The sequence below is a fragment of the Serinus canaria genome, chromosome 5 (genome assembly GCF_022539315.1).
Source record: "Serinus canaria isolate serCan28SL12 chromosome 5, serCan2020, whole genome shotgun sequence".
NCBI lineage: Eukaryota > Metazoa > Chordata > Aves > Passeriformes > Fringillidae > Serinus > Serinus canaria.
This window is the reverse complement of record NC_066319.1, coordinates 18,152,291-18,157,993: the sequence shown is the minus strand read 5'-3', so window position 1 is coordinate 18,157,993 and position 5,703 is coordinate 18,152,291.

Here is a 5,703-nt window from a genome sequence, read left to right as displayed (position 1 = left end):
TAATTGGAAGGGCTTTGCCTCAAGGCTGTGAACAATACCTGGAGCCTGTTTTTCTTCAAGTTCCAACCTTTGTTTTCTGTACCACCTTCCTTCTATTGGTACCTCTTACACAGAAACAGGTCAGACAGAGAGACACTGGTGAAGGAAAGCAGAAACAAAGCAGTATTTGCTCAATAGCAAATCAGCATTCCTTGCTGAGAACAATAACTACAGCATTCTTCCAAGGACTGGTGCAACCTAACTATCGACAAACAAAACTAATCCCAGAGAAGAGAGGAAAGAGAGAAAACCGGAAGGGTTTTCACTGGGTTCTAATGGCATCCAAACATTTGCTGTGAGTTCTCTCAAGAAACTCTGCATCTTTAGCAAATGAAATGTGCATAGTTATTTGCAAATGAATTCTGACTGTTCCTTCCTGCCATGCAATTCTTCATAATTTATTCTCATCTCCCTTTTCCTCTTCCTCTACAACTCGAATTACGTTTTGGAAATGCATTCCTTGTTTGAGAAACAGGATTTAATATCACCCTAATCAGCTCCAATTTTTTGGGGAGAAGGAAAAAGAATTTGAAATTATTATTGTTTCATTTGCTTGCATATGTTAGAAGGGTGTGATAAATCTAGGATCCATATTCAGAAAAAATTTATTTTCACCATTTTTATGGAAGAAAGGAATGTTTTCTCCCTGAACATGCAGAATTTCCTGCCTGTACACAAAGACTTTTGGTTTCTAGGCACCTTTTCTAGCCTTCTGTGTCCATTGCCTTCTTTCTAAACAGCAAATTCCAGTTATTATTAGAGATAGCAGTTACAGCTAAACTCCTCAACCCTCTCCCAGCTTTTTGTGCTGGACACAGCCCAAGGTGCACAGAGGCTGTGATTACAACACTGAGTGACAGAGGTTCCGGTACCTGAAGATAATGACATCATTTATATTTGACGGTGGAGGGAAACAAAACCCAAAACAGGACTTATATAAACCTCTACAGATGCTGATTTCAAAAAGAAAGAAAAGGGATGATGTTGATATGCAGCAGCGGAGAAAATCTGCCTTTAAACATGGGCAGGCATCTAAGCTTTTATACTCAGCATTTCTTCACTGTGCCCCTGTATTAGAGTCACAGAAGAGATCCCTATAAGCATCAAGAAATTCAAACCTACACATTTTATAAAAAAAAAATCTGCAGACCCTAAGTGAATACAAGGATGTAATTCAGCCTAGGATTTCTGCAGCTGTTAATAAATCGCTCAAGCTGCACTCTGGCAGCTTATGACATCAGCAGATCCCCTCAAGTGAATTACAGCCATTAATTTACACAGAGGAGGCCATCTATCATCTATTATTGACCATCTGCTACTAAGAATACGTACATTTTTGATAAATTAATAAGACTTTGGCGGGAAACATCTTTTATTTTCTTCCTAAGTATAGTCACTTGTGATATCCAGCTTTGGGTTTGTGACTGACAGTCAAAACCAACTTGTGACATCAGCCAGAGGTGGTCACACCTTGATGGCCTGGGCCCACCTGCCAGCACCTCAGGTAAGGCACGGTGGCTGGTGCTTAATATCCTGCTCCTGCACAGAAGGAAGGGACTGATCCTCTCACAGCTACACAGGATGGTATTTACTCACCCAGCACACAACACTAATTCTCAGTGTGACCATGCCAACAGAAGAGTGCTGTTTGCAATGTGAAACCTGTTACCTCTTTGCACATCATTTCTTCCTAGTACTGAAAGTGATGGCTACACAGCAACTCCTTGCTCTGCACAGAATTTTTAAAATAACCATTTTTAAAAGAAAGATCAGGCTCATTAAACCTGATGATTTTTTTGGCTCCTTCCTTGTAACACTCTCTGTTTCTGCATACTTCACCTCCACTCAGTGATACTGCTGGGCTCCTAAGACTGTCAGAACTGATGGTAAGGATTTGATATTTTCAGTTTAGAATTCCAACACGAGTTTTACATAAGACATAGCACAAGTCATGGCATGCTTTAAAACTTTTATGGCATGAGGGTGCCTCAGAGCCTGGCAGGCATGCTAAAGAGCCAGAACATACATGACAACTCAGCTTTGACACTGGCACAGGAACACTCCCAGATGTCTGTGTCACAGCTGCTGATGCTGGGTCTCTATAGAAGTCAGAAATAAAACCCCAACACCTGCATGGCAGAGTAGAACTGTCAAGCAGGCGATGGACTTTTCAATCATGGTTGTATGTTTGCAGTTCTCCAAATTACCCACTGCCACAGCCTGTAAATCAGATTTGCAAATAAAGTCAGAGTAGGCACACAGGCACAGAACACCATTTGCTCAGCTAGAGCTGTATCTTTTTCAGCTTAAGCTGGATTTGGCTTCCTATCAATGGCAAGGTTTTGTTGCAGGGGTGGTTTGGAAGAGAGATGTTCAGGGCTGCATTCTGACCCTGCAGCCATGGGCAGAGGTCTGGGCCCACACAAAGCCCCAGAGATCACAGTGCAGCAGCAGCTTCTACATGCAACTCAAGTCTAAAGTTCACCTTTTGCTTCTTAAAAGACATGGCTTGTACAAAACCACTCATCACATTAATATTTTAGTAACTACAAATTTTCAGTAAAAACTGGATGACCAAAAATGTTTATGATACTAGAGCTGTGCTGTCATAGCATATATGGGATGCTGAAAATGTAAAAACTATTCCCAAAGTGGGAACACCTAGAAAATCTGCAAAAAGCAAATTTCTTTATAACTAACAATTTGGGAAGACTATTTTGGGAATTTAAAACTACTGATTCTTGCCAATGCACATTGAAACTTATGTAGGCCTTGGTACAAGCTGAAAATCTTTTGGTCTAATAGTACTAAAAAAAAAAATAAGATCTCCAGAAGTCACAAAATAAACACAGATTATCTTGAGTAATACGTGACTGAAATTTTTACACCTTTAATGAATGATTGCATCATTCCCATCCTTTGATAACCAAGTAGAAACAACAAAGGTTTATTACCTGATTTTTTTCCCATGTTCTTGTGAGGGTCCAGGCTGATGTGGTAACATGGACTTAGAAGGCAAAACTGATGTTGAAACTAACCTACACAGTTTCTAAACTGAAATCTGAACATACTATACAAAATGTAATAAAGTACCCAAATTACATTTAGTGGGAGATAGCTGCCATGTATCTGCTGGTTTCCAAAAAAACCCAAAACAAAACACCGAAACAACACAAAACAAAACAAACCCACAAAAACCCCCAAACAAACAAAACCCAACAACAACAAAAAACCAAGAGGCACATTTAACATAGCAAACTTATTCTTGAAGCATCCTATCATAATTTGACCATGGTTTGATCACCCAGCTTTCTTATTTTCAAAGACAGCATTTTGTTCTATTGAATCAAAGGCTTACCATGCAAAAAATGCTACAATGCAGAAGAAATAACAAACTGTAATTGAATTTGAAATAGTGAATATTTTTTCATTAAACTTTTGTAATTGTTACCAGAAGAAATAACTCTCAGATAAATTAATTTGGGGTGGGGTGGATTGTCCTTTCAGATGTAGGCAGAGCTTTGTCACCAGATCACCTGCTGGAAAGGATGTAAACAGGAGTTTTTTGTGTGCTGCTTTTAACCGTGCTAAGGATTCACCAGCCATTGCCAGAGCTATGGAAAGCTCTTGTTGCCATAAACACTGAAGCCAGCATCTTCCAATCTAACAATATCCAACCTTCCAAGAGGACTGTAGCCATTCCCGTAAACCTACAGAGCAACCTGGTGCACTACAAAGTAATATACACATGTTACTAATATTATCACAGTGCCACTGCTTGCAAGGCTGCTGACAGTCCATTCTGGTTTGAGTTCAATATTTTAGATGTTTATAATTCACCTGCAAAGTCTTTGTTAACCTGGTTTAGCAACTGGGCAGGCAAAATCTGAGCTTCAGAGGTAATTTCTTGTTATCAAATTAGAGTAAAATCAATTTGCCTAGCAATTTGGCTTGTTGAGACACATGGCATTTCCAAATATCGTCTCACTGGTGTTATTAAAGCAAAATTAAAGTCACATGCAAAATTACATTCAATTGAAAACCTTTAGGATCCTACTACGCATAAAGCTGAGAATTTGGTATTCTGGGTGAGTAGCTGTTGACAAGATAGGTGTCACATGGAAAAGCTTTCCCTCTTCCACAGACGTTTCTGGTTGCCTTAGAACGAGTGCAAACAATCTAAAAGCTTTGGGAAACTTATAAAAATAAAGCTCCTATTCGAAAATACTTTGTACTACCACAAGCTTATTGTACAACAAAATACAGAATATGCAGCATGAAGCATCACGCACATCACAAATTCCTGAACTTCCAGCAGGAAATCGTTGGCCTCCGAGCTTTCCAAGCCCCGCCAACGTAGTACCGCTACTGCACTAACAAGCTTTTTTCCCCACAACCGCGGCTAATTCTGCCCGTTCCTGCCCTCGGGCGCTACCGCAGCCGTCCTTCCCCGCCCCACTATCGCGACAGGGCGCGACACTGGCGCCGCCGCCTTTGTTCGGGCGCAGGGGGCACGACCGCACCCCGCCACCGAGGGGCGCTCCCGCCGCCACCGCTCCGTGCGGACCGCGGCCACCGCCCGCTGCCCGCCCCGCCGCCGCTGCCTTCGGCGCTGCCCCGGGGAGGGGAAGGAAGGGAGGGAGGTGCCGTCCTAGCCCCTCCAGCCCGCGGGGGCCATTTTTAAATGCCTCTGTCAGGCAGCGGTGCGGAGGGGGAGCAGGTGCCGGAAGAGCTGAGTTTGCGGTCCCACTCCCCTCTCAGGCGGGGCAGGGGGAATTGTCTCCTCCCGGACCCCCGAGACCAGCACGGCAGGGGACCCGCGAGGTGTCACAAGGAGACACATCCCGGCTCCATCCCGGTGCTCGCCCCGCGGCAGGGAGTCCCCCGCGTTTAAAGGGCAGCACCGCGCGGAGGGATCCCGGAGCGGGACTTCTTCCCGCACACACGGCCGTGCGGGGTAGCCCGGACCTCGTTCCCCTCCCTCGGCGGGATCCCTCCGCCGCGCCGGGCGGTCATGGGTCCTGCGGCCGCCGCCGTCCTCGCTCCGCCGCCGGACGCTGTTCCCCGACTGCCCCCGCGCCGCCCGCGGTGAAGCGGCAGCGGGAGGAGGCGGCGGCGGGGAGCGGCGCGGCTGGGGGCGGGCAGTGTTTCCCTGCGAGAGGTGTATCCTTCCGCGGCGGCGGGAGTGCGCGGCGACGGGTGTCCGCGGTGTCCCTCCGCCGCCGGGAGCGCAGGGGCACTCGGCGTCTCCCCGGACGGGGCGAGGAGGTCGCGGGCTCCGCCGGGAGGAACAAGAAGAAACTTCGGGGCGCGGCGGCCAGCGCGGCGCTCGCCTGGCTCGGCAGGGCGGTGGAACGAGGGCTCCCCGCAGGGAAAGAGAAGAAGGACGAGGAAGCGGCGGCCGGTCCGCGCCGCCACCCCGCGGGGTCTCTGCGGGGGAGCCCGGGGGACTCTTTCTCGCGGGGTGCGGCGGAGGGATCTCCAGGCGGCTCTCCCCGCCGCCTCCCCCCTGCGCCGCTCGCCCCTCGGCGCCGCCATCTTGGATTTTAATCCGCCATTTTTTTTCCTCCCCCCACTTGGAATTATTTTTTATCACTATCGCCGCTTTTTTTTTTTCTCCCCCCTTCCTTAGTTTTCCTCCCCACTCCGCCCCTCCCTGGCTTG